General features: G+C 37.5%; 89 pseudogenes; all 89 read left to right on the top strand.

The window, feature by feature from the left end:
• Positions 1-173: 173 nt before the first annotated feature.
• LOC140572773 (5S ribosomal RNA) lies at positions 174-292 on the top strand (annotated as a pseudogene).
• A 185-nt stretch (positions 293-477) lies between these two features.
• LOC140568404 (5S ribosomal RNA) lies at positions 478-596 on the top strand (annotated as a pseudogene).
• Positions 597-781: 185 nt separating this feature from the next.
• LOC140566737 (5S ribosomal RNA) lies at positions 782-900 on the top strand (annotated as a pseudogene).
• A 185-nt stretch (positions 901-1,085) lies between these two features.
• Positions 1,086-1,204, top strand: LOC140570249 (5S ribosomal RNA; annotated as a pseudogene).
• A 185-nt stretch (positions 1,205-1,389) lies between these two features.
• On the top strand, positions 1,390-1,508 carry LOC140573079 (5S ribosomal RNA; annotated as a pseudogene).
• A 185-nt stretch (positions 1,509-1,693) lies between these two features.
• On the top strand, positions 1,694-1,812 carry LOC140567945 (5S ribosomal RNA; annotated as a pseudogene).
• A 185-nt stretch (positions 1,813-1,997) lies between these two features.
• LOC140573327 (5S ribosomal RNA) lies at positions 1,998-2,116 on the top strand (annotated as a pseudogene).
• Positions 2,117-2,302: 186 nt separating this feature from the next.
• Positions 2,303-2,421, top strand: LOC140570586 (5S ribosomal RNA; annotated as a pseudogene).
• Positions 2,422-2,606: 185 nt separating this feature from the next.
• On the top strand, positions 2,607-2,725 carry LOC140573035 (5S ribosomal RNA; annotated as a pseudogene).
• A 185-nt stretch (positions 2,726-2,910) lies between these two features.
• On the top strand, positions 2,911-3,029 carry LOC140568135 (5S ribosomal RNA; annotated as a pseudogene).
• Positions 3,030-3,214: 185 nt separating this feature from the next.
• LOC140566239 (5S ribosomal RNA) lies at positions 3,215-3,333 on the top strand (annotated as a pseudogene).
• Positions 3,334-3,518: 185 nt separating this feature from the next.
• Positions 3,519-3,637, top strand: LOC140572386 (5S ribosomal RNA; annotated as a pseudogene).
• A 185-nt stretch (positions 3,638-3,822) lies between these two features.
• On the top strand, positions 3,823-3,941 carry LOC140568521 (5S ribosomal RNA; annotated as a pseudogene).
• A 185-nt stretch (positions 3,942-4,126) lies between these two features.
• Positions 4,127-4,245, top strand: LOC140567390 (5S ribosomal RNA; annotated as a pseudogene).
• Positions 4,246-4,430: 185 nt separating this feature from the next.
• LOC140573328 (5S ribosomal RNA) lies at positions 4,431-4,549 on the top strand (annotated as a pseudogene).
• A 185-nt stretch (positions 4,550-4,734) lies between these two features.
• LOC140571719 (5S ribosomal RNA) lies at positions 4,735-4,853 on the top strand (annotated as a pseudogene).
• Positions 4,854-5,038: 185 nt separating this feature from the next.
• Positions 5,039-5,157, top strand: LOC140571229 (5S ribosomal RNA; annotated as a pseudogene).
• A 185-nt stretch (positions 5,158-5,342) lies between these two features.
• Positions 5,343-5,461, top strand: LOC140568309 (5S ribosomal RNA; annotated as a pseudogene).
• A 185-nt stretch (positions 5,462-5,646) lies between these two features.
• LOC140573329 (5S ribosomal RNA) lies at positions 5,647-5,765 on the top strand (annotated as a pseudogene).
• A 184-nt stretch (positions 5,766-5,949) lies between these two features.
• LOC140567947 (5S ribosomal RNA) lies at positions 5,950-6,068 on the top strand (annotated as a pseudogene).
• Positions 6,069-6,253: 185 nt separating this feature from the next.
• Positions 6,254-6,372, top strand: LOC140571202 (5S ribosomal RNA; annotated as a pseudogene).
• A 186-nt stretch (positions 6,373-6,558) lies between these two features.
• Positions 6,559-6,677, top strand: LOC140570598 (5S ribosomal RNA; annotated as a pseudogene).
• Positions 6,678-6,862: 185 nt separating this feature from the next.
• On the top strand, positions 6,863-6,981 carry LOC140573132 (5S ribosomal RNA; annotated as a pseudogene).
• A 185-nt stretch (positions 6,982-7,166) lies between these two features.
• LOC140567510 (5S ribosomal RNA) lies at positions 7,167-7,285 on the top strand (annotated as a pseudogene).
• Positions 7,286-7,470: 185 nt separating this feature from the next.
• LOC140566240 (5S ribosomal RNA) lies at positions 7,471-7,589 on the top strand (annotated as a pseudogene).
• A 185-nt stretch (positions 7,590-7,774) lies between these two features.
• LOC140572388 (5S ribosomal RNA) lies at positions 7,775-7,893 on the top strand (annotated as a pseudogene).
• Positions 7,894-8,078: 185 nt separating this feature from the next.
• On the top strand, positions 8,079-8,197 carry LOC140568522 (5S ribosomal RNA; annotated as a pseudogene).
• A 185-nt stretch (positions 8,198-8,382) lies between these two features.
• LOC140568201 (5S ribosomal RNA) lies at positions 8,383-8,501 on the top strand (annotated as a pseudogene).
• A 185-nt stretch (positions 8,502-8,686) lies between these two features.
• Positions 8,687-8,805, top strand: LOC140573179 (5S ribosomal RNA; annotated as a pseudogene).
• Positions 8,806-8,990: 185 nt separating this feature from the next.
• Positions 8,991-9,109, top strand: LOC140567870 (5S ribosomal RNA; annotated as a pseudogene).
• Positions 9,110-9,294: 185 nt separating this feature from the next.
• LOC140566523 (5S ribosomal RNA) lies at positions 9,295-9,413 on the top strand (annotated as a pseudogene).
• Positions 9,414-9,598: 185 nt separating this feature from the next.
• Positions 9,599-9,717, top strand: LOC140571138 (5S ribosomal RNA; annotated as a pseudogene).
• Positions 9,718-9,902: 185 nt separating this feature from the next.
• LOC140572304 (5S ribosomal RNA) lies at positions 9,903-10,021 on the top strand (annotated as a pseudogene).
• A 185-nt stretch (positions 10,022-10,206) lies between these two features.
• LOC140570437 (5S ribosomal RNA) lies at positions 10,207-10,325 on the top strand (annotated as a pseudogene).
• A 185-nt stretch (positions 10,326-10,510) lies between these two features.
• LOC140572250 (5S ribosomal RNA) lies at positions 10,511-10,629 on the top strand (annotated as a pseudogene).
• A 185-nt stretch (positions 10,630-10,814) lies between these two features.
• On the top strand, positions 10,815-10,933 carry LOC140570610 (5S ribosomal RNA; annotated as a pseudogene).
• A 185-nt stretch (positions 10,934-11,118) lies between these two features.
• On the top strand, positions 11,119-11,237 carry LOC140567604 (5S ribosomal RNA; annotated as a pseudogene).
• A 185-nt stretch (positions 11,238-11,422) lies between these two features.
• Positions 11,423-11,541, top strand: LOC140567914 (5S ribosomal RNA; annotated as a pseudogene).
• A 185-nt stretch (positions 11,542-11,726) lies between these two features.
• On the top strand, positions 11,727-11,845 carry LOC140566622 (5S ribosomal RNA; annotated as a pseudogene).
• Positions 11,846-12,030: 185 nt separating this feature from the next.
• On the top strand, positions 12,031-12,149 carry LOC140566009 (5S ribosomal RNA; annotated as a pseudogene).
• Positions 12,150-12,334: 185 nt separating this feature from the next.
• LOC140566738 (5S ribosomal RNA) lies at positions 12,335-12,453 on the top strand (annotated as a pseudogene).
• Positions 12,454-12,638: 185 nt separating this feature from the next.
• LOC140573456 (5S ribosomal RNA) lies at positions 12,639-12,757 on the top strand (annotated as a pseudogene).
• A 185-nt stretch (positions 12,758-12,942) lies between these two features.
• LOC140567915 (5S ribosomal RNA) lies at positions 12,943-13,061 on the top strand (annotated as a pseudogene).
• A 185-nt stretch (positions 13,062-13,246) lies between these two features.
• Positions 13,247-13,365, top strand: LOC140571411 (5S ribosomal RNA; annotated as a pseudogene).
• Positions 13,366-13,550: 185 nt separating this feature from the next.
• On the top strand, positions 13,551-13,669 carry LOC140571139 (5S ribosomal RNA; annotated as a pseudogene).
• Positions 13,670-13,854: 185 nt separating this feature from the next.
• Positions 13,855-13,973, top strand: LOC140572305 (5S ribosomal RNA; annotated as a pseudogene).
• A 185-nt stretch (positions 13,974-14,158) lies between these two features.
• Positions 14,159-14,277, top strand: LOC140571412 (5S ribosomal RNA; annotated as a pseudogene).
• A 185-nt stretch (positions 14,278-14,462) lies between these two features.
• On the top strand, positions 14,463-14,581 carry LOC140572251 (5S ribosomal RNA; annotated as a pseudogene).
• Positions 14,582-14,766: 185 nt separating this feature from the next.
• On the top strand, positions 14,767-14,885 carry LOC140567916 (5S ribosomal RNA; annotated as a pseudogene).
• Positions 14,886-15,070: 185 nt separating this feature from the next.
• On the top strand, positions 15,071-15,189 carry LOC140571413 (5S ribosomal RNA; annotated as a pseudogene).
• Positions 15,190-15,666: 477 nt separating this feature from the next.
• LOC140571562 (5S ribosomal RNA) lies at positions 15,667-15,785 on the top strand (annotated as a pseudogene).
• A 185-nt stretch (positions 15,786-15,970) lies between these two features.
• LOC140570621 (5S ribosomal RNA) lies at positions 15,971-16,089 on the top strand (annotated as a pseudogene).
• Positions 16,090-16,274: 185 nt separating this feature from the next.
• Positions 16,275-16,393, top strand: LOC140567542 (5S ribosomal RNA; annotated as a pseudogene).
• Positions 16,394-16,578: 185 nt separating this feature from the next.
• Positions 16,579-16,697, top strand: LOC140567120 (5S ribosomal RNA; annotated as a pseudogene).
• A 185-nt stretch (positions 16,698-16,882) lies between these two features.
• Positions 16,883-17,001, top strand: LOC140567543 (5S ribosomal RNA; annotated as a pseudogene).
• A 185-nt stretch (positions 17,002-17,186) lies between these two features.
• On the top strand, positions 17,187-17,305 carry LOC140567121 (5S ribosomal RNA; annotated as a pseudogene).
• A 185-nt stretch (positions 17,306-17,490) lies between these two features.
• LOC140573029 (5S ribosomal RNA) lies at positions 17,491-17,609 on the top strand (annotated as a pseudogene).
• Positions 17,610-17,794: 185 nt separating this feature from the next.
• On the top strand, positions 17,795-17,913 carry LOC140567369 (5S ribosomal RNA; annotated as a pseudogene).
• Positions 17,914-18,098: 185 nt separating this feature from the next.
• On the top strand, positions 18,099-18,217 carry LOC140570849 (5S ribosomal RNA; annotated as a pseudogene).
• A 185-nt stretch (positions 18,218-18,402) lies between these two features.
• LOC140567180 (5S ribosomal RNA) lies at positions 18,403-18,521 on the top strand (annotated as a pseudogene).
• A 489-nt stretch (positions 18,522-19,010) lies between these two features.
• Positions 19,011-19,129, top strand: LOC140567141 (5S ribosomal RNA; annotated as a pseudogene).
• Positions 19,130-19,314: 185 nt separating this feature from the next.
• LOC140568523 (5S ribosomal RNA) lies at positions 19,315-19,433 on the top strand (annotated as a pseudogene).
• Positions 19,434-19,618: 185 nt separating this feature from the next.
• On the top strand, positions 19,619-19,737 carry LOC140571140 (5S ribosomal RNA; annotated as a pseudogene).
• A 185-nt stretch (positions 19,738-19,922) lies between these two features.
• On the top strand, positions 19,923-20,041 carry LOC140571442 (5S ribosomal RNA; annotated as a pseudogene).
• A 184-nt stretch (positions 20,042-20,225) lies between these two features.
• On the top strand, positions 20,226-20,344 carry LOC140568131 (5S ribosomal RNA; annotated as a pseudogene).
• A 185-nt stretch (positions 20,345-20,529) lies between these two features.
• Positions 20,530-20,648, top strand: LOC140571216 (5S ribosomal RNA; annotated as a pseudogene).
• Positions 20,649-20,833: 185 nt separating this feature from the next.
• Positions 20,834-20,952, top strand: LOC140568524 (5S ribosomal RNA; annotated as a pseudogene).
• Positions 20,953-21,137: 185 nt separating this feature from the next.
• LOC140571142 (5S ribosomal RNA) lies at positions 21,138-21,256 on the top strand (annotated as a pseudogene).
• A 185-nt stretch (positions 21,257-21,441) lies between these two features.
• On the top strand, positions 21,442-21,560 carry LOC140573030 (5S ribosomal RNA; annotated as a pseudogene).
• A 185-nt stretch (positions 21,561-21,745) lies between these two features.
• LOC140566006 (5S ribosomal RNA) lies at positions 21,746-21,864 on the top strand (annotated as a pseudogene).
• Positions 21,865-22,049: 185 nt separating this feature from the next.
• LOC140570850 (5S ribosomal RNA) lies at positions 22,050-22,168 on the top strand (annotated as a pseudogene).
• A 185-nt stretch (positions 22,169-22,353) lies between these two features.
• Positions 22,354-22,472, top strand: LOC140567182 (5S ribosomal RNA; annotated as a pseudogene).
• Positions 22,473-22,657: 185 nt separating this feature from the next.
• LOC140568220 (5S ribosomal RNA) lies at positions 22,658-22,776 on the top strand (annotated as a pseudogene).
• A 185-nt stretch (positions 22,777-22,961) lies between these two features.
• LOC140567310 (5S ribosomal RNA) lies at positions 22,962-23,080 on the top strand (annotated as a pseudogene).
• Positions 23,081-23,265: 185 nt separating this feature from the next.
• On the top strand, positions 23,266-23,384 carry LOC140568525 (5S ribosomal RNA; annotated as a pseudogene).
• Positions 23,385-23,569: 185 nt separating this feature from the next.
• Positions 23,570-23,688, top strand: LOC140566637 (5S ribosomal RNA; annotated as a pseudogene).
• Positions 23,689-23,873: 185 nt separating this feature from the next.
• On the top strand, positions 23,874-23,992 carry LOC140568526 (5S ribosomal RNA; annotated as a pseudogene).
• Positions 23,993-24,177: 185 nt separating this feature from the next.
• Positions 24,178-24,296, top strand: LOC140567142 (5S ribosomal RNA; annotated as a pseudogene).
• A 185-nt stretch (positions 24,297-24,481) lies between these two features.
• Positions 24,482-24,600, top strand: LOC140570501 (5S ribosomal RNA; annotated as a pseudogene).
• Positions 24,601-24,785: 185 nt separating this feature from the next.
• Positions 24,786-24,904, top strand: LOC140571989 (5S ribosomal RNA; annotated as a pseudogene).
• A 185-nt stretch (positions 24,905-25,089) lies between these two features.
• Positions 25,090-25,208, top strand: LOC140573406 (5S ribosomal RNA; annotated as a pseudogene).
• Positions 25,209-25,392: 184 nt separating this feature from the next.
• LOC140567755 (5S ribosomal RNA) lies at positions 25,393-25,511 on the top strand (annotated as a pseudogene).
• A 185-nt stretch (positions 25,512-25,696) lies between these two features.
• LOC140572522 (5S ribosomal RNA) lies at positions 25,697-25,815 on the top strand (annotated as a pseudogene).
• A 185-nt stretch (positions 25,816-26,000) lies between these two features.
• On the top strand, positions 26,001-26,119 carry LOC140567143 (5S ribosomal RNA; annotated as a pseudogene).
• A 185-nt stretch (positions 26,120-26,304) lies between these two features.
• Positions 26,305-26,423, top strand: LOC140571217 (5S ribosomal RNA; annotated as a pseudogene).
• Positions 26,424-26,608: 185 nt separating this feature from the next.
• LOC140568527 (5S ribosomal RNA) lies at positions 26,609-26,727 on the top strand (annotated as a pseudogene).
• Positions 26,728-26,912: 185 nt separating this feature from the next.
• On the top strand, positions 26,913-27,031 carry LOC140571143 (5S ribosomal RNA; annotated as a pseudogene).
• Positions 27,032-27,216: 185 nt separating this feature from the next.
• LOC140573031 (5S ribosomal RNA) lies at positions 27,217-27,335 on the top strand (annotated as a pseudogene).
• Positions 27,336-27,520: 185 nt separating this feature from the next.
• Positions 27,521-27,639, top strand: LOC140566007 (5S ribosomal RNA; annotated as a pseudogene).
• The last annotated feature ends 185 nt before the right edge of the window (positions 27,640-27,824 follow it).

Below are 27,824 nucleotides of genomic sequence, written 5' to 3' on the forward strand. Positions count from 1 at the left end.
CAAACAATTAAAGCTTACATTTCCATGTTATTTACATATTTTGCACAAATTTGTAGTTGAAACTCTTTTGTGTTGTAAATGTTGATGTGTTAAAATGGAATGCTTTTTCTTGATTTTGAACAAATATGTTCTTAGCTATGAAATTTGAATCCTCTAGTTTGCAAGGTTCTTCTGCTTACGGCCATTCCACCCTTAGATCGCCTGATCTCGTCTGATCTCAGAAGCTACTTAGGGTTGGGCCTGGTTAGTACTTGAATGGGAGACTGTCTGGGAATACAAGGTGTTGTAAGCTTTTCCAGTCCTGCAAACAATTAAAGCTTACATTTCCATGTTATTTACATCTTTTGCACAAATTTGTAGTTGAAACTCTTTTGTGTTGTAAATTTTGATGTGTTGAAATGGAATGCTTTTTCTTGGTTTTGAACAAATATGGTCTTATCTATGAAATTTGAATCCTCTAGTTTGCAAGGTTCTTCTGCTTACGGCTGATCCACCCTTAGAATGCCTGATCTTGTCTGATCTCAGAAGCTAGCTAGGGTTGGGCCTGGTTAGTACTTGAATGGGAGACTGAATGGGAATACCAGGTGTAGTAAGCTTTTTCAATCCTGCAAACAAAGAAAGCTTACATTTCCATGTTATTTACATCTTTTGCACAAATTTGTAGTTGAAACTCTTTTGTGTTGTAAATGTTGATGTGTTAAAATGGAATGCTTTTTCTTGGTTTTGAACAAATATGGTCTTAGCTATGAAATTTGAATTCTCTAGTTTGCACGGCTCTTCTGTTTACGGCCATTCCACCCTTAGAACGCCTGATCTTGTCTGATCTCAGAAGCTACTTAGGGTTGGGCCTGGTTAGTACTTGAATGGAAAACTGTCTGGGAATACCAGGTGTTGTAAGCTTTTTCAATCCTGCAAACAATGAAAGCTTATATTTCCATTTTTTTTTCATCTTTTGCACAAATTTGTATTTGAAACTCTTTTGTGTTGTAAATGTTGATGTGTTGAAATGGAATGCTTTTTCTTGATTTTAAACAAATATGGTCTTATCTATGAAATTTGAATCCTCTAGTTTGCAAGTTTCTTCAGCTTTCGGCCATTCCACCCTTAGAACGCCTGATCTCGTCTGATCTCAGAAGCTACCTAGGGTTGGGCCTGGTTAGTACTTGAATGGGAGACTGTCTGGGAATACCAGGTGTTGTAAGCTTTTCCAGTCCTGCAAACAATTAAAGCTTACATTTCCATGTTATTTACATATTTTGCACAAATTTGTAGTTGAAACTCTTTTGTGTTGTAAATGTTGATGTGTTAAAATGGAATGCTTTTTCTTGATTTTGAACAAATATGGTCTTAGCTATGAAATTTGAATCCTCTAGTTTGCAAGGTTCTTCTGCTTACAGCCATTCCACCCTTAGATCGCCTGATCTCGTCTGATTTCAGAAGCGACCTAGGGTTGGGCCTGGTTAGTACTTGAATGGGAGACTGTCTGGGAATACCAGGTGTTGTAAGCTTTTCCAGTCCTGCAAACAATTAAAGCTTACATTTCCATGTTATTTACATCTTTTGCACAAATTTGTAGTTGAAACTCTTTTGTGTTGTAAATTTTGATGTGTTGAAATGGAATGCTTTTTCTTGGTTTTGAACAAATATGGTCTTATCTATGAAATTTGAATCCTCTAGTTTGCAAGGCTCTTCTGCTTACGGCCATTCCACCCTTAGAATGCCTGATCTTGTCTGATCTCAGAAGCTAGCTAGGGTTGGGTCTGGTTAGTACTTGAATGGGAGACTGAATGGGAATACCAGGTGTAGTAAGCTTTTTCAATCCTGCAAACAAAGAAAGCTTACATTTCCATGTTATTTACATCTTTTGCACAAATTTGTAGTTGAAACCCTTTTGTGTTGTAAATGTTGATGTGTTAAAATGGAATGCTTTTTCTTGGTTTTAAACAAATATGGTCTTAGCTATGAAATTTGAATTCTCTAGTTTGCACGGTTCTTCTGTTTACGGCCATTCCACCCTTAGAACGCCTGATCTTGTCTGATCTCAGAAGCTACTTAGGGTTGGGCCTGGTTAGTACTTGAATGGAAGACTGTCTGGGAATACCAGGTGTTGTAAGCTTTTTCAATCCTGCAAACAATGAAAGCTTATATTTCCATTTTTTTTTTCATCTTTTGCACAAATTTGTATTTGAAACTCTTTTGTGTTGTAAATGTTGATGTGTTGAAATGGAATGCTTTTTCTTGATTTTAAACAAATATGGTCTTATCTATGAAATTTGAATCCTCTAGTTTGCAAGGTTCTTCTGCTTACGGCCATTCCACCCTTAGAACGCCTGATCTCGTCTGATCTCAGAAGCTACCTAGGGTTGGGCCTGGTTAGTACTTGAATGGGAGACTGTCTGGGAATACCAGGTGTTGTAAGCTTTTCCAGTCCTGCAAACAATTAAAGCTTACATTTCCATGTTATTTACATATTTTGCACAAATTTGTAGTTGAAACTCTTTTGTGTTGTAAATGTTGATGTGTTAAAATGAAATGCTTTTTCTTGATTTTGAACAAATATGGTCTTAGCTATGAAATTTGAATCCTCTAGTTTGCAAGGTTCTTCTGTTTACGGCAATTCCACCCTTAGATCGCCTGATCTCGTCTGATCTCAGAAGCGACCTAGGGTTGGGCCTGGTTAGTACTTGAATGGGAGACTGTCTGGGAATACCAGGTGTTGTAAGCTTTTCCAGTCCTGCAAACAATTAAAGCTTACATTTCCATGTTATTTACATCTTTTGCACAAATTTGTAGTTGAAACTCTTTTGTGTTGTAAATTTTGATGTGTTGAAATGGAATGCTTTTTCTTGGTTTTGAACAAATATGGTCTTATCTATGAAATTTGAATCCTCTAGTTTGCAAGGTTCTTCTGCTTACGGCCATTCCACCCTTAGAATGCCTGATCTTGTCTGATTTCAGAAGCTAGCTAGGGCTGGGCCTGGTTAGTACTTGAATGGGAGACTGAATGGGAATACCAGGTGTAGTAAGCTTTTTCAATCCTGCAAACAAAGAAAGCTTACATTTCCATGTTATTTACATCTTTTGCACAAATTTGTAGTTGAAACTCTTTTATGTTGTAAATGTTGATGTGTTAAAATGGAATGCTTTTTCTTGGTTTTGAACAAATATGGTCTTAGCTATGAAATTTGAATTCTCTAGTTTGCAGGGTACTTCTGTTTACGGCCATTCCACCCTTAGAACGCCTGATCTTGTCTGATCTCAGAAGCTACTTAGAGTTGGGCCTGGTTAGTACTTGAATGGGAGACTGTCTGGGAATACCAGGTGTTGTAAGCTTTTCCAGTCCTGCAAACAATTAAAGCTTACATTTCCATGTTATTTACATCTTTTGCACAAATTTGTAGTTGAAACTCTTTTGTGTTGTAAATTTTGATGTGTTGAAATGGAATGTTTTTTCTTGGTTTTGAACAAATATGGTCTTAGCTATGAAATTTGAATCCTCTAGTTTGCAAGGTTCTTCTGCTTACGGCCATTCCACCCTTAGAACGCCTGATCTTGTCTGATCTCAGAAGCTACCTAGGGTTGGGCCTGGTTAGTACCTGAATGGGAGACTGAATGGGAATACCAGGTGTTGTAAGCTTTTCCAGTCCTGCAAACAATTAAAGCTTACATTTCCATGTTATTTACATATTTTGCACAAATTTGTAGTTGAAACTCTTTTGTGTTGTAAATGTTGATGTGTTAAAATGGAATGCTTTTTCTTGATTTTGAACAAATATGGTCTTAGCTATGAAATTTGAATCCTCTAGTTTGCAAGGTTCTTTTGCTTACGGCCATTCCACCCTTAGATCGCCTGATCTCGTCTGATCTCAGAAGCTACCTAGGGTTGGGCCTGGTTAGTACTTGAATGGGAGACTGTCTGGGAATACCAGGTGTTGTAAGCTTTTCCAGTCCTGCAAACAATTAAAGCTTACATTTCCATGTTATTTACATCTTTTGCACAAATTTGTAGTTGAAACTCTTTTGTGTTGTAAATTTTGATGTGTTGAAATGGAATGCTTTTTCTTGGTTTTGAACAAATATGGTCTTATCTATGAAATTTGAATCCTCTAGTTTGCAAGGTTCTTCTGCTTACGGCCATTCCGCCCTTAGAATGCCTGATCTTGTCTGATCTCAGAAGCTACCTAGGGTTGGGCCTGGTTAGTACTTGAATGGGAGACTGAATGGGAATACCAGGTGTAGTAAGCTTTTTCAATCCTGCAAACAAAGAAAGCTTACATTTCCATGTTATTTACATCTTTTGCACAAATTTGTAGTTGAAACTCTTTTGTGTTGTAAATGTTGATGTGTTAAAATGGAATGCTTTTTCTTGGTTTTGAACAAATATGGTCTTAGCTATGAAATTTGAATTCTCTAGTTTGCACGGCTCTTCTGTTTACGGCCATTCCACCCTTAGAACGCCTGATCTTGTCTGATCTCAGAAGCTACTTAGGGTTGGGCCTGGTTAGTACTTGAATGGAAGACTGTCTGGGAATACCAGGTGTTGTAAGCTTTTTCAATCCTGCAAACAATGAAAGCTTATATTTCCATTTTTTTTTCATCTTTTGCACAAATTTGTATTTGAAACTCTTTTGTGTTGTAAATGTTGATGTGTTGAAATGGAATGCTTTTTCTTGATTTTAAACAAATATGGTCTTATCTATGAAATTTGAATCCTCTAGTTTGCAAGGTTCTTCAGCTTTCGGCCATTCCACCCTTAGAACGCCTGATCTCGTCTGATCTCAGAAGCTACCTAGGGTTGGACCTGGTTAGTACTTGAATGGGAGACTGTCTGGGAATACCAGGTGTTGTAAGCTTTTCCAGTCCTGCAAACAATTAAAGCTTACATTTCCATGTTATTTACATATTTTGCACAAATTTGTAGTTGAAACTCTTTTGTGTTGTAAATGTTGATGTGTTAAAATGGAATGCTTTTTCTTGATTTTGAACAAATATGGTCTTAGCTATGAAATTTGAATCCTCTAGTTTGCAAGGTTCTTCTGCTTACAGCCATTCCACCCTTAGATCGCCTGATCTCGTCTGATCTCAGAAGCGACCTAGGGTTGGGCCTGGTTAGTACTTGAATGGGAGACTGTCTGGGAATACCAGGTGTTGTAAGCTTTTCCAGTCCTGCAAACAATTAAAGCTTACATTTCCATGTTATTTACATCTTTTGCACAAATTTGTAGTTGAAACTCTTTTGTGTTGTAAATTTTGATGTGTTGAAATGGAATGCTTTTTCTTGGTTTTGAACAAATATGGTCTTATCTATGAAATTTGAATCCTCTAGTTTGCAAGGCTCTTCTGCTTACGGCCGTTCCACCCTTAGAATGCCTGATCTTGTCTGATCTCAGAAGCTAGCTAGGGTTGGGTCTGGTTAGTACTTGAATGGGAGACTGAATGGGAATACCAGGTGTAGTAAGCTTTTTCAATCCTGCAAACAAAGAAAGCTTACATTTCCATGTTATTTACATCTTTTGCACAAATTTGTAGTTGAAACTCTTTTGTGTTGTAAATGTTGATGTGTTAAAATGGAATGCTTTTTCTTGGTTTTAAACAAATATGGTCTTAGCTATGAAATTTGAATTCTCTAGTTTGCACGGTTCTTCTGTTTACGGCCATTCCACCCTTAGAACGCCTGATCTTGTCTGATCTCAGAAGCTACTTAGGGTTGGGCCTGGTTAGTACTTGAATGGAAGACTGTCTGGGAATACCAGGTGTTGTAAGCTTTTTCAATCCTGCAAACAATGAAAGCTTATATTTCCATTTTTTTTCATCTTTTGCACAAATTTGTATTTGAAACTCTTTTGTGTTGTAAATGTTGATGTGTTGAAATGGAATGCTTTTTCTTGATTTTAAACAAATATGGTCTTATCTATGAAATTTGAATCCTCTAGTTTGCAAGGCTCTTCTGCTTACGGCCATTCCACCCTTAGAATGCCTGATCTTGTCTGATCTCAGAAGCTAGCTAGGGTTGGGTCTGGTTAGTACTTGAATGGGAGACTGAATGGGAATACCAGGTGTAGTAAGCTTTTTCAATCCTGCAAACAAAGAAAGCTTACATTTCCATGTTATTTACATCTTTTGCACAAATTTGTAGTTGAAACTCTTTTGTGTTGTAAATGTTGATGTGTTAAAATGGAATGCTTTTTCTTGGTTTTAAACAAATATGGTCTTAGCTATGAAATTTGAATTCTCTAGTTTGCACGGTTCTTCTGTTTACGGCCATTCCACCCTTAGAACGCCTGATCTCGTCTGATCTCAGAAGCTACTTAGGGTTGGGCCTGGTTAGTACTTGAATGGAAGACTGTCTGGGAATACCAGGTGTTGTAAGCTTTTTCAATCCTGCAAACAATGAAAGCTTATATTTCCATTTTTTTTTTCATCTTTTGCACAAATTTGTATTTGAAACTCTTTTGTGTTGTAAATGTTGATGTGTTGAAATGGAATGCTTTTTCTTGATTTTAAACAAACATGGTCTTATCTATGAAATTTGAATCCTCTAGTTTGCAAGGTTCTTCTGCTTACGGCCATTCCACCCTTAGAACGCCTGATCTCGTCTGATCTCAGAAGCTACCTAGGGTTGGGCCTGGTTAGTACTTGAATGGGAGACTGTCTGGGAATACCAGGTGTTGTAAGCTTTTCCAGTCCTGCAAACAATTAAAGCTTACATTTCCATGTTATTTACATATTTTGCACAAATTTGTAGTTGAAACTCTTTTGTGTTGTAAATGTTGATGTGTTAAAATGAAATGCTTTTTCTTGATTTTGAACAAATATGGTCTTATCTATGAAATTTGAATCCTCTAGTTTGCAAGGTTCTTCTGCTTACGGCCATTCCACCCTTAGATCGCCTGATCTCGTCTGATCTCAGAAGCGACCTAGGGTTGGGCCTGGTTAGTACTTGAATGGGAGACTGTCTGGGAATACCAGGTGTTGTAAGGTTTTCCAGTCCTGCAAACAATTAAAGCTTACATTTCCATGTTATTTACATCTTTTGCACAAATTTGTAGTTGAAACTCTTTTGTGTTGTAAATTTTGATGTGTTGAAATGGAATGCTTTTTCTTGGTTTTGAACAAATATGGTCTTATCTATGAAATTTGAATCCTCTAGTTTGCAAGGTTCTTCTGCTTACGGCCATTCCACCCTTAGAATGCCTGATCTTGTCTGATCTCAGAAGCTAGCTAGGGCTGGGCCTGGTTAGTACTTGAATGGGAGACTGAATGGGAATACCAGGTGTAGTAAGCTTTTTCAATCCTGCAAACAAAGAAAGCTTACATTTCCATGTTATTTACATCTTTTGCACAAATTTGTAGTTGAAACTCTTTTATGTTGTAAATGTTGATGTGTTAAAATGGAATGCTTTTTCTTGGTTTTGAACAAATATGGTCTTAGCTATGAAATTTGAATTCTCTAGTTTGCAGGGTACTTCTGTTTACGGCCATTCCACCCTTAGAACGCCTGATCTTGTCTGATCTCAGAAGCTACTTAGAGTTGGGCCTGGTTAGTACTTGAATGGGAGACTGTCTGGGAATACCAGGTGTTGTAAGCTTTTCCAGTCCTGCAAACAATTAAAGCTTACATTTCCATGTTATTTACATCTTTTGCACAAATTTGTAGTTGAAACTCTTTTGTGTTGTAAATTTTGATGTGTTGAAATGGAATGTTTTTTCTTGGTTTTGAACAAATATGGTCTTAGCTATGAAATTTGAATCCTCTAGTTTGCAAGGTTCTTCTGCTTACGGCCATTCCACCCTTAGAACGCCTGATCTTGTCTGATCTCAGAAGCTACCTAGGGTTGGGCCTGGTTAGTACCTGAATGGGAGACTGAATGGGAATACCAGGTGTTGTAAGCTTTTCCAGTCCTGCAAACAATTAAAGCTTACATTTCCATGTTATTTACATATTTTGCACAAATTTGTAGTTGAAACTCTTTTGTGTTGTAAATGTTGATGTGTTAAAATGGAATGCTTTTTCTTGATTTTGAACAAATATGGTCTTAGCTATGAAATTTGAATCCTCTAGTTTGCAAGGTTCTTCTGCTTACGGCCATTCCACCCTTAGATCGCCTGATCTCGTCTGATCTCAGAAGCTACCTAGGGTTGGGCCTGGTTAGTACTTGAATGGGAGACTGTCTGGGAATACCAGGTGTTGTAAGCTTTTCCAGTCCTGCAAACAATTAAAGCTTACATTTCCATGTTATTTACATCTTTTGCACAAATTTGTAGTTGAAACTCTTTTGTGTTGTAAATTTTGATGTGTTGAAATGGAATGCTTTTTCTTGGTTTTGAACAAATATGGTCTTATCTATGAAATTTGAATCATCTAGTTTGCAAGGTTCGTCTGCTTACGGCCATTCCACCCTTAGAACGCCTGATCTCGTCTGATCTCAGAAGCTACCTAGGGTTGGGCCTGGTTAGTACTTGAATGGGAGACTGAATGGGAATACCAGGTGTTGTAAGCTTTTCCAGTCCTGCAAACAATTAAAGCTTACATTTCCATGTTATTTACATCTTTTGTACAAATTTGTAGTTGAAACTCTTTTGTGTTGTAAATTTTGATGTGTTGAAATGGAATGCTTTTTCTTGGTTTTGAACAAATATGGTCTTATCTATGAAATTTGAATCCTCTAGTTTGCAAGGTTCTTCTGCTTACGGCCATTCCACCCTTAGAATGCCTGATCTTGTCTGATCTCAGAAGCTAGCTAGGGTTGGGCCTGGTTAGTACTTGAATGGGAGACTGAATGGGAATACCAGGTGTTGTAAGCTTTTTCAATCCTGCAAACAAAGAAAGCTTACATTTCCATATTATTTACATCTTTTGCACAAATTTGTAGTTGAAACTCTTTTGTGTTGTAAATGTTGATGTGTTAAAATGGAATGCTTTTTCTTGGTTTTGAACAAATATGGTCTTAGCTATGAAATTTGAATCCTCTAGTTTGCAAGGTTCTTCTGCTTACGGCCATTCCACCCTTAGATTGCCTGATCTCGTCTGATCTCAGAAGCTATCTAGGGTTGGGCCTATTTAGTACTTGAATGGGAGTCTGGGTGGGAATACCAGGTGTTGTAAGCTTTTCCAGTCCTGCAAACAATTAAAGCTTACATTTCCATGTTATTTACATCTTTTGCACAAATTTGTAGTTGAAACTCTTTTGTGTTGTAAATTTTGATGTGTTGAAATGGAATGCTTTTTCTTGGTTTTAAACAAATATGGTCTTATCTATGAAATTTGAATCCTCTAGTTTGCAAGGTTCTTCTGCTTACGGCCATTCCACCCTTAGATCGCCTGATCTCGTCTGATCTCAGAAGCTACCTAGGGTTGGGCCTGGTTAGTACTTGAATGGGAGACTGAATGGGAATACAAGGTGTTGTAAGCTTTTCCAGTCCTGCAAACAATTAAAGCTTACATTTCCATGTTATTTACATATTTTGCACAAATTTGCAGTTGAAACTCTTTTGTGTTGTAAATGTTGATGTGTTAAAATGGAATGCTTTTTCTTGGTTTTAAACAAATATGGTCTTAGCTATGAAATTTGAATCCTCTAGTTTGCAAGGTCCTTCTGCTTACGGCCATTCCACCCTTAGATCGCCTGATCTCGTCTGATCTCAGAAGCTATCTAGGGTTGGGCCTGGTTAGTACTTGAATGGGAGACTGGATGGGAATACCAGGTGTTGTAAGCTTTTCCAGTCCTGCAAACAATTAAAGCTTACATTTCCATGTTATTTACATCTTTTGCACAAATTTGTAGTTGAAACTCTTTTGTGTTGTAAATTTTGATGTGTTGAAATGGAATTCTTTTTCTTGGTTTTAAACAAATATGGTCTTATCTATGAAATTTGAATCCTCTAGTTTGCAAGGTTCTTCTGCTTACGGCCATTCCACCCTTAGATCGCCTGATCTCGTCTGATCTCAGAAGCTACCTAGGGTTGGGCCTTGTTAGTACTTGAATGGGAGACTGAATGGGAATACAAGGTGTTGTAAGCTTTTCCAGTCCTGCAAACAAAGAAAGCTTACATTTCCATGTTATTTACATCTTTTGCACAAATTTGTAGTTGAAACTCTTTTGTGTTGTAAATGTTAATGTGTTAAAATGGAATGCTTTTTCTTGGTTTTGAACAAATATGGTCTTAGCTATGAAATTTGAATCCTCTAGTTTGCAAGGTTCTTCTGCTTACGGCCGTTCCACCCTTAGATCGCCTGATCTCATCTGATCTCAGAAGCTATCTAGGGTTGGGCCTGGTTAGTACTTGAATGGGAGACTGTCTGGGAATACCAGGTGTTGTAAGCTTTTCCAGTCCTGCAAACAATTAAAGCTTACATTTCCATGTTATTTACATCTTTTGCACAAATTTGTAGTTGAAACTCTTTTGTGTTGTAAATTTTGATGTGTTGAAATGGAATGCTTTTTCTTGGTTTTGAACAAATATGGTCTTATCTATGAAATTTGAATCCTCTAGTTTGCAAGGTTCTTCTGCTTACGGCCATTCCACCCTTAGAATACCTGATCTTGTCTGATCTCAGAAGCTACCTAGGGTTGGGCCTGGTTAGTACTTGAATGGGAGACTGAATGGGAATACCAGGTGTTGTAAGCTTTTTCAATCCTGCAAACAAAGAAAGCTTACATTTCCATGTTATTTACATCTTTTGCACAAATTTGTAGTTGAAACTCTTTTGTGTTGTAAATGTTGATGTGTTAAAATGGAATGCTTTTTCTTGGTTTTGAACAAATATGGTCTTAGCTATGAAATTTGAATCCTCTAGTTTGGAAGGTTCTTCTGCTTACGGCCATTCCACCCTTAGAACGCCTGATCTCGTCTGATCTCAGAAGCTACCTAGGGTTGGGCCTGGTTAGTACTTGAATGGGAGACTGTCTGGGAATACCAGGTGTTGTAAGCTTTTCCAGTCCTGCAAACAATTAAAGCTTACATTTCCATGTTATTTACATCTTTTGCACAAATTTATAGTTGAAACTCTTTTGTGTTGTAAATTTTGATGTGTTGAAATGGAATGCTTTTTCTTGATTTTGAACAAATATGGTCTTAGCTATGAAATTTGAATTCTCTAGTTTGCACGATTCTTCTGCTTACGGCCATTCCACTCTTAGAACGCCTGATCTTGTCTGATCTCAGAAGCTACCTAGGGTTTGGCTTGGTTAGTACTTGAATGGGAGACTGTCTGGGAATACCAGGTGTTGTAAGCTTTTTCAATCCTGCAAACAATGAAAGCTTACATTTCCATGTTATTTACATCTTTTGCACAAATTTGTAGTTGAAACTCTTTTGTGTTGTAAATGTTGATGTGTTAAAATGGAATGCTTTTTCTTGATTTTGAACAAATATGGTCTTAGCTATGAAATTTGAATCCTCTAGTTTGCAAGGTTCTTCTGGTTACAGCCATTCCACCCTTAGATCGCCTGATCTCGTCTGATCTCAGAAGCTACCTAGGGTTGGGCCTGGTTAGTACTTGAATGGGAGACAGTCTGGGAATACCAGTTGTTGTAAGCTTTTCCAGTCCTGCAAACAATTAAAGCTTACATTTCAATGTTATTTACATATTTTGCACAAATTTGCAGTTGAAACTCTTTTGTGTTGTAAATGTTGATGTGTTAAAATGGAATGCTTTTTCTTGGTTTTAAACAAATATGGTCTTAGCTATGAAATTTGAATCCTCTAGTTTGCAAGGTTCTTCTGCTTACGGCCATTCCACCCTTAGATCGCCTGATCTCGTCTGATCTCAGAAGCTATCTAGGGTTGGGCCTGGTTAGTACTTGAATGGGAGACTGGATGGGAATACAAGGTGTTGTAAGCTTTTCCAGTCCTGCAAACAAAGAAAGCTTACATTTCCATGTTATTTACATCTTTTGCACAAATTTGTAGTTGAAACTCTTTTGTGTTGTAAATTTTGATGTGTTGAAATGGAATTCTTTTTCTTGGTTTTAAACAAATATGGTCTTATCTATGAAATTTGAATCCTCTAGTTTGCAAGGTTCTTCTGCTTACGGCCATTCCACCCTTAGATCGCCTGATCTCGTCTGATCTCAGAAGCTACCTAGGGTTGGGCTTTGTTAGTACTTGAATGGGAGACTGAATGGGAATACAAGGTGTTGTAAGCTTTTCCAGTCCTGCAAACAAAGAAAGCTTACATTTCCATGTTATTTACATCTTTTGCACAAATTTGTAGTTGAAACTCTTTTGTGTTGTAAATGTTGATGTGTTAAAATGGAATGCTTTTTCTTGGTTTTGAACAAATATGGTCTTAGCTATGAAATTTGAATCCTCTAGTTTGCAAGGTTCTTCTGTTTACGGCCGTTCCACCCTTAGATCGCCTGATCTCGTCTGATCTCAGAAGCTATCTAGGGTTGGGCCTGGTTAGTACTTGAATGGCAGACTGTCTGGGAATACCAGGTGTTGTAAGCTTTTCCAGTCCTGCAAACAATTAAAGCTTACATTTCCATGTTATTTACATCTTTTGCACAAATTTGTAGTTGAAACTCTTTTGTGTTGTAAATTTTGATGTGTTGAAATGGAATGCTTTTTCTTGGTTTTGAACAAATATGGTCTTATCTATGAAATTTGAATCCTCTAGTTTGCAAAGTTCTTCTGCTTACGGCCATTCCACCCTTAGAATACCTGATCTTGTCTGATCTCAGAAGCTACCTAGGGTTGGGCCTGGTTAGTACTTGAATGGGAGACTGAAAGGGAATACCAGGTGTTGTAAGCTTTTTCAATCCTGCAAACAATGAAAGCTTACATTTCCATGTTATTTACATCTTTTGCACAAATTTGTAGTTGAAACTCTTTTGTGTTGTAAATGTTGATGTGTTAAAATGGAATGCTTTTTCTTGATTTTGAACAAATATGGTCTTAGCTATGAAATTTGAATCCTCTAGTTTGCAAGGTTCTTCTGGTTACAGCCATTCCACCCTTAGATCGCCTGATCTCGTCTGATCTCAGAAGCTACCTAGGGTTGGGCCTGGTTAGTACTTGAATGGGAGACAGTCTGGGAATACCAGTTGTTGTAAGCTTTTCCAGTCCTGCAAACAATTAAAGCTTACATTTCCATGTTATTTACATCTTTTGCACAAATTTGTAGTTGAAACTCTTTTGTGTTGTAAATGTTGATGTGTTAAAATGGAATGCTTTTTCTTGGTTTTGAACAAATATGGTCTTAGCTATGAAATTTGAATCCTCTAGTTTGCAAGGTTCTTCTGCTTACGGCCGTTCCACCCTTAGATCGCCTGATCTCGTCTGATCTCAGAAGCTATCTAGGGTTGGGCCTGGTTAGTACTTGAATGGGAGACTGTCTGGGAATACCAGGTGTTGTAAGCTTTTCCAGTCCTGCAAACAATTAAAGCTTACATTTCCATGTTATTTACATATTTTGCACAAATTTGCAGTTGAAACTCTTTTGTGTTGTAAATGTTGATGTGTTAAAATGGAATGCTTTTTCTTGGTTTTAAACAAATATGGTCTTAGCTATGAAATTTGAATCCTCTAGTTTGCAAGGTTCTTCTGCTTACGGCCATTCCACCCTTAGATCGCCTGATCTCGTCTGATCTCAGAAGCTATCTAGGGTTGGGCCTGGTTAGTACTTGAATGGGAGACTGGATGGGAATACCAGGTGTTGTAAGCTTTTCCAGTCCTGCAAACAATTAAAGCTTACATTTCCATGTTATTTACATCTTTTGCACAAATTTGTAGTTGAAACTCTTTTGTGTTGTAAATTTTGATGTGTTGAAATGGAATTCTTTTTCTTGGTTTTAAACAAATATGGTCTTATCTATGAAATTTGAATCCTCTAGTTTGCAAGGTTCTTCTGCTTACGGCCATTCCACCCTTAGATCGCCTGATCTCGTCTGATCTCAGAAGCTACCTAGGGTTGGGCCTTGTTAGTACTTGAATGGGAGACTGAATGGGAATACAAGGTGTTGTAAGCTTTTCCAGTCCTGCAAACAAAGAAAGCTTACATTTCCATGTTATTTACATCTTTTGCACAAATTTGTAGTTGAAACTCTTTTGTGTTGTAAATGTTGATGTGTTAAAATGGAATGCTTTTTCTTGGTTTTGAACAAATATGGTCTTAGCTATGAAATTTGAATCCTCTAGTTTGCAAGGTTCTTCTGCTTACGGCCGTTCCACCCTTAGATCGCCTGATCTCGTCTGATCTCAGAAGCTATCTAGGGTTGGGCCTGGTTAGTACTTGAATGGGAGACTGTCTGGGAATACCAGGTGTTGTAAGCTTTTCCAGTCCTGCAAACAATTAAAGCTTACATTTCCATGTTATTTACATCTTTTGCACAAATTTGTAGTTGAAACTCTTTTGTGTTGTAAATTTTGATGTGTTGAAATGGAATGCTTTTTCTTGGTTTTGAACAAATATGGTCTTATCTATGAAATTTGAATCCTCTAGTTTGCAAGGTTCTTCTGCTTACGGCCATTCCACCCTTAGAATACCTGATCTTGTCTGATCTCAGAAGCTACCTAGGGTTGGGCCTGGTTAGTACTTGAATGGGAGACTGAATGGGAATACCAGGTGTTGTAAGCTTTTTAAATCCTGCAAACAATGAAAGCTTACATTTCCATGTTATTTACATCTTTTGCACAAATTTGTAGTTGAAACTCTTTTGTGTTGTAAATGTTGATGTGTTAAAATGGAATGCTTTTTCTTGATTTTGAACAAATATGGTCTTAGCTATGAAATTTGAATCCTCTAGTTTGCAAGGTTCTTCTGGTTACAGCCATTCCACCCTTAGATCGCCTGATCTCGTCTGATCTCAGAAGCTACCTAGGGTTGGGCCTGGTTAGTACTTGAATGGGAGACAGTCTGGGAATACCAGTTGTTGTAAGCTTTTCCAGTCCTGCAAACAATTAAAGCTTACATTTCCATGTTATTTACATCTTTTGCACAAATTTGTAGTTGAAACTCTTTTGTGTTGTAAATGTTGATGTGTTAAAATGGAATGCTTTTTCTTGGTTTTGAACAAATATGGTCTTAGCTATGAAATTTGAATCCTCTAGTTTGCAAGGTTCTTCTGCTTACGGCCGTTCCACCCTTAGATCGCCTGATCTCGTCTGATCTCAGAAGCTATCTAGGGTTGGGCCTGGTTAGTACTTGAATGGGAGACTGTCTGGGAATACCAGGTGTTGTAAGCTTTTCCAGTCCTGCAAACAATTAAAGCTTACATTTCCATGTTATTTACATCTTTTGCACAAATTTGTAGTTGAAACTCTTTTGTGTTGTAAATTTTGATGTGTTGAAATGGAATGCTTTTTCTTGGTTTTGAACAAATATGGTCTTATCTATGAAATTTGGATCCTCTAGTTTGCAAGGTTCTTCTGCTTACGGCCATTCCACCCTTAGAATGCCTGATCTTGTCTGATCTCAGAAGCTACCTAGGGTTGGGCCTGGTTAGTACTTGAATGGGAATACCAGGTGTTGTAAGCTTTTTCAATCCTGCAAACAAAGAAAGCTTACATTTCCATGTTATTTACATCTTTTGCACAAATTTGTAGTTGAAACTCTTTTGTGTTGTAAATTTTGATGTGTTGAAATGGAATGCTTTTTCTTGGTTTTGAACAAATATGGTCTTAGCTATGAAATTTGAATCCTCTAATTTGCAAGGTTCTTCTGCTTACGGCCATTCCACCCTTAGAACGCCTGATCTCGTCTGATCTCAGAAGCTACCTAGGGTTGGGCCTGGTTAGTAGTTGAATGGGAGACTGAATGGGAATACCAGGTGTTGTAAGCTTTTTCAATCCTGCAAACAAAGAAAGCTTACATTTCCATGTTATTTACATCTTTTGCACAAATTTGTAGTTGAAACTCTTTTGTGTTGTAAATGTTGATGTGTTAAAATGGAATGCTTTTTCTTGGTTTTGAACAAATATGGTCTTAGCTATGAAATTTGAATCCTCTAATTTGCAAGGTTCTTCTGCTTACGGCCATTCCACCCTTAGAACGCCTGATCTCGTCTGATCTCAGAAGCTACCTAGGGTTGGGCCTGGTTAGTACTTGAATGGGAGACTGTCTGGGAATACCAGGTGTTGTAAGCTTTTCCAGTCCTGCAAACAATTAAAGCTTACATTTCCATGTTATTTACATCTTTTGCACAAATTTATAGTTGAAACTCTTTTGTGTTGTAAATTTTGATGTGTTGAAATGGAATGCTTTTTCTTGGTTTTGAACAAATATGGTCTTAGCTATGAAATTTGAATTCTCTAGTTTGCACGATTCTTCTGCTTACGGCCATTCCACTCTTAGAACGCCTGATCTTGTCTGATCTCAGAAGCTACCTAGGGTTTGGCCTGGTTAGTACTTGAATGGGAGACTGAATGGGAATACCAGGTGTTGTAAGCTTTTTCAATCCTGCAAACAAAGAAAGCTTACATTTCCATGTTATTTACATCTTTTGCACAAATTTGTAGTTGAAACTCTTTTGTGTTGTAAATGTTGATGTGTTAAAATGGAATGCTTTTTCTTGGTTTTGAACAAATATGGTCTTAGCTATGAAATTTGAATCCTCTAGTTTGTAAGGTTCTTCTGCTTACGGCCATTCCACCCTTAGATTGCCTGATCTCGTCTGATCTCAGAAGCTATCTAGGGTTTGGCCGGGTTAGTACTTGAATGGGAGACTGGATGGGAATACCAGGTGTTGTAAGCTTTTCCAGTCCTGCAAACAATTAAAGCTTACATTTCCATGTTATTTACATCTTTTGCACAAATTTGTAGTTGAAACTCTATTGTGTTGTAAATTTTGATGTGTTGAAATGGAATGCTTTTTCTTGGTTTTGAACAAATATGGTCTTAGCTATGAAATTTGAATTCTCTAGTTTGCACGATTCTTCTGCTTACGGCCATTCCACTCTTAGAACGCCTGATCTTGTCTGATCTCAGAAGCTACCTAGGGTTTGGCCTGGTTAGTACTTGAATGGGAGACTGAATGGGAATACCAGGTGTTGTAAGCTTTTTCAATCCTGCAAACAAAGAAAGCTTACATTTCCATGTTATTTACATCTTTTGCACAAATTTGTAGTTGAAACTCTTTTGTGTTGTAAATGTTGATGTGTTAAAATGGAATGCTTTTTCTTGGTTTTGAACAAATATGGTCTTAGCTATGAAATTTGAATCCTCTAGTTTGTAAGGTTCTTCTGCTTACGGCCATTCCACCCTTAGATTGCCTGATCTCGTCTGATCTCAGAAGCTATCTAGGGTTTGGCCGGGTTAGTACTTGAATGGGAGACTGGATGGGAATACCAGGTGTTGTAAGCTTTTCCAGTCCTGCAAACAATTAAAGCTTACATTTCCATGTTATTTACATCTTTTGCACAAATTTGTAGTTGAAACTCTATTGTGTTGTAAATTTTGATGTGTTGAAATGGAATGCTTTTTCTTAGTTTTAAACAAATATGGTCTTATCTATGAAATTTGAATCCTCTAGTTTGCAAGGTTCTTCTGCTTACGGCCATTCCACCCTTAGATCGCCTGATCTCGTCTGATCTCAGAAGCTACCTAGGGTTGGGCCTGGTTAGTACTTGAATGGGAGACTGAATGGAAATACCAGGTGTTGTAAGCTTTTCCAGTCCTGCAAACAATTAAAGCTTACATTTCCATGTTATTTACATATTTTGCACAAATTTGTAGTTGAAAATCTTTTGTGTTGTAAATGTTGATGTGTTAAAATGGAATGCTTTTTCTTGGTTTTAAACAAATATGGTCTTATCTATGAAATTTGAATCCTCTAGTTTGCAAGGTTCTTCTGCTTACGGCCATTCCACCCTTAGATTGCCTGATCTCGTCTGATCTCAGAAGCTACCTACGGTTGGGCCTGGTTAGTACATGAATGGGAGACTGTGTGGGAATACCAGGTGTTGTAAGCTTTTCCAGTCCTGCAAACAATTAAAGCTTACATTTCCATGTTATTTACATCTTTTGCACAAATTTGTAGTTGAAACTCTTTTGTGTTGTAAATTTTGATGTGTTGAAATGGAATGCTTTTTCTTGGTTTTAAACAAATATGGTCTTATCTATGAAATTTGAATCCTCTAGTTTGCAAGGTTCTTCTGCTTACGGCCATTCCACCCTTAGATCGCCTGATCTCGTCTGATCTCAGAAGCTACCTAGGGTTGGGCCTGGTTAGTACTTGAATGGGAGACTGAATGGGAATACCAGGTGTTGTAAGCTTTTCCAGTCCTGCAAACAATTAAAGCTTACATTTCCATGTTATTTACATATTTTGCACAAATTTGTAGTTGAAACTCTTTTGTGTTGTAAATGTTGATGTGTTAAAATGGAATGCTTTTTCTTGGTTTTAAACAAATATGGTCTTATCTATGAAATTTGAATCCTCTAGTTTGCAAGGTTCTTCTGCTTACGGCCATTCCACCCTTAGATTGCCTGATCTCGTCTGATCTCAGAAGCTACCTAGGGTTGGGCCTGGTTAGTACATGAATGGGAGACTGTGTGGGAATACCAGGTGTTGTAAACTTTTCCAGTCCTGCAAACAATTAAAGCTTACATTTCCATGTTATTTACATCTTTTCCACAAATTTGTAGTTGAAACTCTTTTGTGTTGTAAATTTTGATGTGTTGAAATGGAATACTTTTTCTTGGTTTTGAACAAATATGGTCTTATCTATGAAATTTGAATCCTCTAGTTTGCAAGGTTATTCAGCTTATGGCCATTCCACCCTTAGAACGCCTGATTTTGTCTGATCTCAGAAGCTACCTACGGTTGGGCCGGGTTAGTACTTGAATGGGAGAGTGGATGGGAATACCAGGTGTTGTAAGCTTTTCCAGTCCTGAAAACAATTAAAGCTTACATTTCCATGTTATTTACATCTTTTGCACAAATTTGTAGTTGAAACTCTTTTGTGTTGTAAATTTTGATGTGTTGAAATGGAATGCTTTTTCTTGGTTTTGAACAAATATGGTCTTATCTATGAAATTTGAATCCTCTAGTTTGCAAGGTTCTTCTGCTTACGGCCATTCCACCCTTAGAATGCCTGATCTTGTCTGATCTCAGAAGCTACCTAGGGGTGGGCCTGGTTAGTACTTAAATGGGAGACTGAATGGGAATACCAGGTGTTGTAAGCTTTTTCAATCCTGCAAACAAAGAAAGCTTACATTTCCATGTTATTTACATATTTTGCACAAATTTGTAGTTGAAACTCTTTTGTGTTGTAAATGTTGATGTGTTAAAATGGAATGCTTTTTCTTGATTTTGAACAAATATGGTCTTAGCTATGAAATTTGAATCCTCTAGTTTGCAAGGTTCTTCTGCTTACGGCCATTCCACCCTTAGATCGCCTGATCTCGTCTGATCTCAGAAGCTACCTAGGGTTGGGCCTGGTTAGTACTTGAATGGGAGACTGTCTGGGAATACCAGGTGTTGTAAGCTTTTCCAGTCCTGCAAACAATTAAAACTTACATTTCCATGTTATTTACATCTTTTGCACAAATTTGTAGTTGAAACTCTTTTGTGTTGTAAATGTTGATGTGTTAAAATGGAATGCTTTTTCTTGATTTTGAACAAATATGGTCTTAGCTATGAAATTTGAATCCTCTAGTTTGCAAGGTTCTTCTGCTTACGGCCATTCCACCCTTAGATCGCCTGATCTCGTCTGATCTCAGAAGCTATCTAGGGTTGGGCCTGGTTAGTACTTGAATGGGAGACTGGATGGGAATACCAGGTGTTGTAAGCTTTTCCAGTCCTGCAAACAATTAAAGCTTACATTTCCATGTTATTTACATCTTTTGCACAAATTTGTAGTTGAAACTCTTTTGTGTTGTAAATTTTGATGTGTTGAAATGGAATGCTTTTTCTTGGTTTTAAACAAATATGGTCTTATCTATGAAATTTGAATCCTCTAGTTTGCAAGGTTCTTCTGCTTACGGCCATTCCACCCTTAGAACGCCTGATCTCGTCTGATCTCAGAAGCTACCTAGGGTTGGGCCTGGTTAGTACTTGAATGGAAGACTGAATGGGAATACCAGGTGTTGTAAGCTTTTCCAGTCCTGCAAACAATTAAAGCTTACATTTCCATGTATTTACATCTTTTGCACAAATTTGTATTTGAAACTCTTTTGTGTTGTAAATTTTGATGTGTTGAAATAGAATGCTTTTTCTTGATTTTGAACAAATATGGTCTTATCTATAAAATTTGAATCTTCTAGTTTGCAAGGTTCTTCTGCTCACGGCCATTCTACCCTTAGAATGCCTGATCTTGTCTGATCTCAGAAGCTACCTAGGGTTTGGCCTGGTTAGTACTTGAATGGGAGACTGAATGGGAATACCAGGTGTTGTAAGCTTTTCCAGTCCTGCAAACAAAGAAAACTTACATTTCCATGTTATTTACATCTTTTGCACAAATTTGTAGTTGAAACTCTTTTGTGTTGTAAATGTTGATGTGTTGAAATGGAATGCTTTTTCTTGATTTTGAACAAATATGGTCTTAGCTATGAAATTTGAATCCTCTAGTTTGCAAGGTTCTTCTGCTTACGGCCATTCCACCCTTAGAACGCCTGATCTCGTCTGATCTCGGAAGCTACCTAGGGTTGGGCCTGGATAGTACTTGAATGGGAGACTGAATGGGAATACCAGGTGTTGTAAGCTTTTCCAGTCCTGCAAACAATTAAAGCTTACATTTCCATGTTATTTACATATTTTGCACAAATTTGTAGTTGAAACTCTTTTGTGTTGTAAATGTTGATGTGTTAAAATGGAATGCTTTTTCTTGATTTTGAACAAATATGGTCTTAGCTATGAAATTTGAATCCTCTAGTTTGCAAGGTTCTTCTGCTTACGGCCATTCCACCCTTAGATCGCCTGATCTCGTCTGATCTCAGAAGCTACCTAGGGTTGGGCCTGGTTAGTACTTGAATGGGAGACTGTCTGGGAATACCAGGTGTTGTAAGCTTTTCCAGTCCTGCAAACAATTAAAGCTTACATTTCCATGTTATTTACATCTTTTGCACAAATTTGTAGTTGAAACTCTTTTGTGTTGTAAATGTTGATGTGTTAAAATGGAATGCTTTTTCTTGGTTTTGAACAAATATGGTCTTAGCTATGAAATTTGAATCCTCTAGTTTGCAAGGTTCTTCTGCTTACGGCCATTCCACCCTTAGATCGCCTGATCTCGTCTGATCTCAGAAGCTATCTAGGGTTGGGCCTGGTTAGTACTTGAATGGGAGACTGGATGGGAATACCAGGTGTTGTAAGCTTTTCCAGTCCTGCAAACAATTAAAGCTTACATTTCCATGTTATTTACATCTTTTGCACAAATTTGTAGTTGAAACTCTTTTGTGTTGTAAATTTTGATGTGTTGAAATGGAATGCTTTTTCTTGGTTTTAAACAAATATGGTCTTATCTATAAAATTTGAATCCTCTAGTTTGCAAGGTTCTTCTGCTTACGGCCATTCCACCCTTAGATCGCCTGATCTCGTCTGATCTCAGAAGCTACCTAGGGTTGGGCCTGGTTAGTACTTGAATGGGAGACTGAATGGAAATACCAGGTGTTGTAAGCTTTTCCAGTCCTGCAAACAATTAAAGCTTACATTTCCATGTTATTTACATATTTTGCACAAATTTGTAGTTGAAAATCTTTTGTGTTGTAAATGTTGATGTGTTAAAATGGAATGCTTTTTCTTGGTTTTAAACAAATATGGTCTTATCTATGAAATTTGAATCCTCTAGTTTGCAAGGTTCTTCTGCTTACGGCCATTCCACCCTTAGATTGCCTGATCTCGTCTGATCTCAGAAGCTACCTAGGGTTGGGCCTGGTTAGTACATGAATGGGAGACTGTGTGGGAATACCAGGTGTTGTAAGCTTTTCCAGTCCTGCAAACAATTAAAGCTTACATTTCCATGTTATTTACATCTTTTGCACAAATTTGTAGTTGAAACTCTTTTGTGTTGTAAATTTTGATGTGTTGAAATGGAATGCTTTTTCTTGGTTTTAAACAAATATGGTCTTATCTATGAAATTTGAATCCTCTAGTTTGCAAGGTTCTTCTGCTTACGGCCATTCCACCCTTAGATCGCCTGATCTCGTCTGATCTCAGAAGCTACCTAGGGTTGGGCCTGGTTAGTACTTGAATGGGAGACTGAATGGGAATACCAGGTGTTGTAAGCTTTTCCAGTCCTGCAAACAATTAAAGCTTACATTTCCATGTTATTTACATATTTTGCACAAATTTGTAGTTGAAACTCTTTTGTGTTGTAAATGTTGATGTGTTAAAATGGAATGCTTTTTCTTGGTTTTAAACAAATATGGTCTTATCTATGAAATTTGAATCCTCTAGTTTGCAAGGTTCTTCTGCTTACGGCCATTCCACCCTTAGATTGCCTGATCTCGTCTGATCTCAGAAGCTACCTAGGGTTGGGCCTGGTTAGTACATGAATGGGAGACTGTGTGGGAATACCAGGTGTTGTAAACTTTTCCAGTCCTGCAAACAATTAAAGCTTACATTTCCATGTTATTTACATCTTTTCCACAAATTTGTAGTTGAAACTCTTTTGTGTTGTAAATTTTGATGTGTTGAAATGGAATACTTTTTCTTGGTTTTGAACAAATATGGTCTTATCTATGAAATTTGAATCCTCTAGTTTGCAAGGTTATTCAGCTTATGGCCATTCCACCCTTAGAACGCCTGATCTTGTCTGATCTCAGAAGCTACCTACGGTTGGGCCGGGTTAGTACTTGAATGGGAGAGTGGATGGGAATACCAGGTGTTGTAAGCTTTTCCAGTCCTGCAAACAATTAAAGCTTACATTTCCATGTTATTTACATCTTTTGCACAAATTTGTAGTTGAAACTCTTTTGTGTTGTAAATTTTGATGTGTTGAAATGGAATGCTTTTTCTTGGTTTTGAACAAATATGGTCTTATCTATGAAATTTGAATCCTCTAGTTTGCAAGGTTCTTCTGCTTACGGCCATTCCACCCTTAGAACGCCTGATCTTGTCTGATCTCAGAAGCTACCTAGGGTTGGGCCTGGTTAGTACTTGGATGGGAGACTGGATGGGAATACCAGGCGTTTTAAGCTTTTCCAGTCCTGCAAACAATTAAAGCTTACATTTCCATGTTATTTACATATTTTGCACAAATTTGTAGTTGAAACTCTTTTGTGTTGTAAATGTTGATGTGTTAAAATGGAATGCTTTTTCTTGATTTTGAACAAATATGGTCTTAGCTATGAAATTTGAATCCTCTAGTTTGCAAGGTTCTTCTGCTTACGGCCATTCCACCCTTAGATCGCCTGATCTCGTCTGATCTCAGAAGCTACCTAGGGTTGGGCCTGGTTAGTACTTGAATGGGAGACTGTCTGGGAATACCAGGTGTTGTAAGCTTTTCCAGTCCTGCAAACAATTAAAGCTTACATTTTCATGTTATTTACATCTTTTGCACAAATTTGTAGTTGAAACTCTTTTGTGTTGTAAATTTTGATGTGTTGAAATGGAATGCTTTTTCTTGGTTTTGAACAAATATGGTCTTATCTATGAAATTTGAATCCTCTAGTTTGCAAGGTTCTTCTGCTTACGGCCATTCCACCCTTAGAACGCCTGATCTTGTCTGATCTCAGAAGCTACCTAGGGTTGGGCCTGGTTAGTACTTGGATGGGAGACTGGATGGGAATACCAGGTGTTTTAAGCTTTTCCAGTCCTGCAAACAATTAAAGCTTACATTTCCATGTTATTTACATATTTTGCACAAATTTGTAGTTGAAACTCTTTTGTGTTGTAAATGTTGATGTGTTAAAATGGAATGCTTTTTCTTGATTTTGAACAAATATGGTCTTAGCTATGAAATTTGAATCCTCTAGTTTGCAAGGTTCTTCTGCTTACGGCCATTCCACCCTTAGATCGCCTGATCTCGTCTGATCTCAGAAGCTACCTAGGGTTGGGCCTGGTTAGTACTTGAATGGGAGACTGTCTGGGAATACCAGGTGTTGTAAGCTTTTCCAGTCCTGCAAACAATTAAAGCTTACATTTTCATGTTATTTACATCTTTTGCACAAATTTGTAGTTGAAACTCTTTTGTGTTGTAAATTTTGATGTGTTGAAATGGAATGCTTTTTCTTGGTTTTGAACAAATATGGTCTTATCTATGAAATTTGAATCCTCTAGTTTGCAAGGTTCTTCTGCTTACGGCCATTCCACCCTTAGAATGCCTGATCTTGTCTGATCTCAGAAGCTACCTAGGGGTGGGCCTGGTTAGTACTTAAATGGGAGACTGAATGGGAATACCAGGTGTTGTAAGCTTTTTCAATCCTGCAAACAAAGAAAGCTTACATTTCCATGTTATTTACATATTTTGCACAAATTTGTAGTTGAAACTCTTTTGTGTTGTAAATGTTGATGTGTTAAAATGGAATGCTTTTTCTTGATTTTGAACAAATATGGTCTTAGCTATGAAATTTGAATCCTCTAGTTTGCAAGGTTCTTCTGCTTACGGCCATTCCACCCTTAGATCGCCTGATCTCGTCTGATCTCAGAAGCTACATAGGGTTGGGCCTGGTTAGTACTTGAATGGGAGACTGTCTGGGAATAGCAGGTGTTGTAAGCTTTTCCAGTCCTGCAAACAATTAAAACTTACATTTCCATGTTATTTACATCTTTTGCACAAATTTGTAGTTGAAACTCTTTTGTGTTGTAAATGTTGATGTGTTAAAATGGAAAGCTTTTTCTTGATTTTGAACAAATATGGTCTTAGCTATGAAATTTGAATCCTCTAGTTTGCAAGGTTCTTCTGCTTACGGCCATTCCACCCTTAGATCGCCTGATCTCGTCTGATCTCAGAAGCTATCTAGGGTGGGGCCTGGTTAGTACTTGAATGGGAGACTGGATGGGAATACCAGGTGTTGTAAGCTTTTCCAGTCCTGCAAACAATTAAAGCTTACATTTCCATGTTATTTACATCTTTTGCACAAATTTGTAGTTGAAACTCTTTTGTGTTGTAAATTTTGATGTGTTGAAATGGAATGCTTTTTCTTGGTTTTAAACAAATATGGTCTTATCTATGAAATTTGAATCCTCTAGTTTGCAAGGTTCTTCTGCTTACGGCCATTCCACCCTTAGAACGCCTGATCTCGTCTGATCTCAGAAGCTACCTAGGGTTGGGCCTGGTTAGTACTTGAATGGAAGACTGAATGGGAATACCAGGTGTTGTAAGATTTTCCAGTCCTGCAAACAATTAAAGCTTACATTTCCATGTATTTACATCTTTTGCACAAATTTGTAGTTGAAACTCTTTTGTGTTGTAAATTTTGATGTGTTGAAATAGAATGCTTTTTCTTGATTTTGAACAAATATGGTCTTATCTATAAAATTTGAATCTTCTAGTTTGCAAGATTCTTCTGCTCACGGCCATTCTACCCTTAGAATGCCTGATCTTGTCTGATCTCAGAAGCTACCTAGGGTTGGGCCTGGTTAGTACTTGAATGGGAGACTGAATGGGAATACCAGGTGTTGTAAGCTTTTCCAGTCCTGCAAACAAAGAAAACTTACATTTCCATGTTATTTACATCTTTTGCACAAATTTGTAGTTGAAACTCTTTTGTGTTGTAAATGTTGATGTGTTAAAATGGAATGCTTTTTCTTGATTTTGAACAAATATGGTCTTAGCTATGAAATTTGAATCCTCTAGTTTGCAAGGTTCTTCTGCTTACGGCCATTCCACCCTTAGATCGCCTGATCTCGTCTGATCTCAGAAGCTCCCTAGGGTTGGGCCTGGTTAGTACTTGAATGGGAGACTGTCTGGGAATACCAGGTGTTGTAAGCTTTTCCAGTCCTGCAAACAATTAAAGCTAACATTTTCATGTTATTTACATCTTTTGCACAAATTTGTAGTTGAAACTCTTTTGTGTTGTAAATTTTGATGTGTTGAAATGGAATGCTTTTTCTTGGTTTTGAACAAATATGGTCTTATCTATGAAATTTGAATCCTCTAGTTTGCAAGGTTCTTCTGCTTACGGCCATTCCACCCTTAGAATGCCTGATCTTGTCTGATCTCAGAAGCTACCTAGGGGTGGGCCTGGTTAGTACTTAAATGGGAGACTGAATGGGAATACCAGGTGTTGTAAGCTTTTTCAATCCTGCAAACAAAGAAAGCTTACATTTCCAGTTTTTTTTCATCTTTTGCACAAATTTGTATTTGAAACTCTTTTGTGTTGTAAATGTTGATGTGTTGAAATGGAATGCTTTTTCTTGATTTTGAACAAATATGGTCTTAGCTATGAAATTTGAATCCTCTAGTTTGCAAGGTTCTTCTGCTTACGGCCATTCCACCCTTAGAACGCCTGATCTCGTCTGATCTCGGAAGCTACCTAGGGTTGGGCCTGGATAGTACTTGAATGGGAGACTGAATGGGAATACCAGGTGTTGTAAGCTTTTCCAGTCCTGCAAACAATTAAAGCTTACATTTCCATGTTATTTACATATTTTGCACAAATTTGTAGTTGAAACTCTTTTGTGTTGTAAATGTTGATGTGTTAAAATGGAATGCTTTTTCTTGATTTTGAACAAATATGGTCTTAGCTATGAAATTTGAATCCTCTAGTTTGCAAGGTTCTTCTGCTTACGGCCATTCCACCCTTAGATCGCCTGATCTCGTCTGATCTCAGAAGCTACCTAGGGTTGGGCCTGGTTAGTACTTGAATGGGAGACTGTCTGGGAATACCAGGTGTTGTAAGCTTTTCCAGTCCTGCAAACAATTAAAGCTTACATTTCCATGTTATTTACATCTTTTGCACAAATTTGTAGTTGAAACTCTTTTGTGTTGTAAATGTTGATGTGTTAAAATGGAATGCTTTTTCTTGGTTTTGAACAAATATGGTCTTAGCTATGAAATTTGAATCCTCTAGTTTGCAAGGTTCTTCTGCTTACGGCCATTCCACCCTTAGATCGCCTGATCTCGTCTGATCTCAGAAGCTATCTAGGGTTGGGCCTGGTTAGTACTTGAATGGGAGACTGGATGGGAATACCAGGTGTTGTAAGCTTTTCCAGTCCTGCAAACAATTAAAGCTTACATTTCCATGTTATTTACATCTTTTGCACAAATTTGTAGTTGAAACTCTTTTGTGTTGTAAATTTTGATGTGTTGAAATGGAATGCTTTTTCTTGGTTTTAAACAAATATGGTCTTATCTATAAAATTTGAATCCTCTAGTTTGCAAGGTTCTTCTGCTTACGGCCATTCCACCCTTAGATCGCCTGATCTCGTCTGATCTCAGAAGCTACCTAGGGTTGGGCCTGGTTAGTACTTGAATGGGAGACTGAATGGAAATACCAGGTGTTGTAAGCTTTTCCAGTCCTGCAAACAATTAAAGCTTACATTTCCATGTTATTTACATATTTTGCACAAATTTGTAGTTGAAAATCTTTTGTGTTGTAAATGTTGATGTGTTAAAATGGAATGCTTTTTCTTGGTTTTAAACAAATATGGTCTTATCTATGAAATTTCAATCCTCTAGTTTGCAAGGTTCTTCTGCTTACGGCCATTCCACCCTTAGATTGCCTGATCTCGTCTGATCTCAGAAGCTACCTAGGGTTGGGCCTGGTTAGTACATGAATGGGAGACTGTGTGGGAATACCAGGTGTTGTAAGCTTTTCCAGTCCTGCAAACAATTAAAGCTTACATTTCCATGTTATTTACATCTTTTGCACAAATTTGTAGTTGAAACTCTTTTGTGTTGTAAATTTTGATGTGTTGAAATGGAATGCTTTTTCTTGGTTTTAAACAAATATGGTCTTATCTATGAAATTTGAATCCTCTAGTTTGCAAGGTTCTTCT

Source organism: Salminus brasiliensis, chromosome 11, assembly GCF_030463535.1.
Source record: "Salminus brasiliensis chromosome 11, fSalBra1.hap2, whole genome shotgun sequence".
Classification (NCBI taxonomy): Eukaryota; Metazoa; Chordata; class Actinopteri; order Characiformes; family Bryconidae; genus Salminus; species Salminus brasiliensis.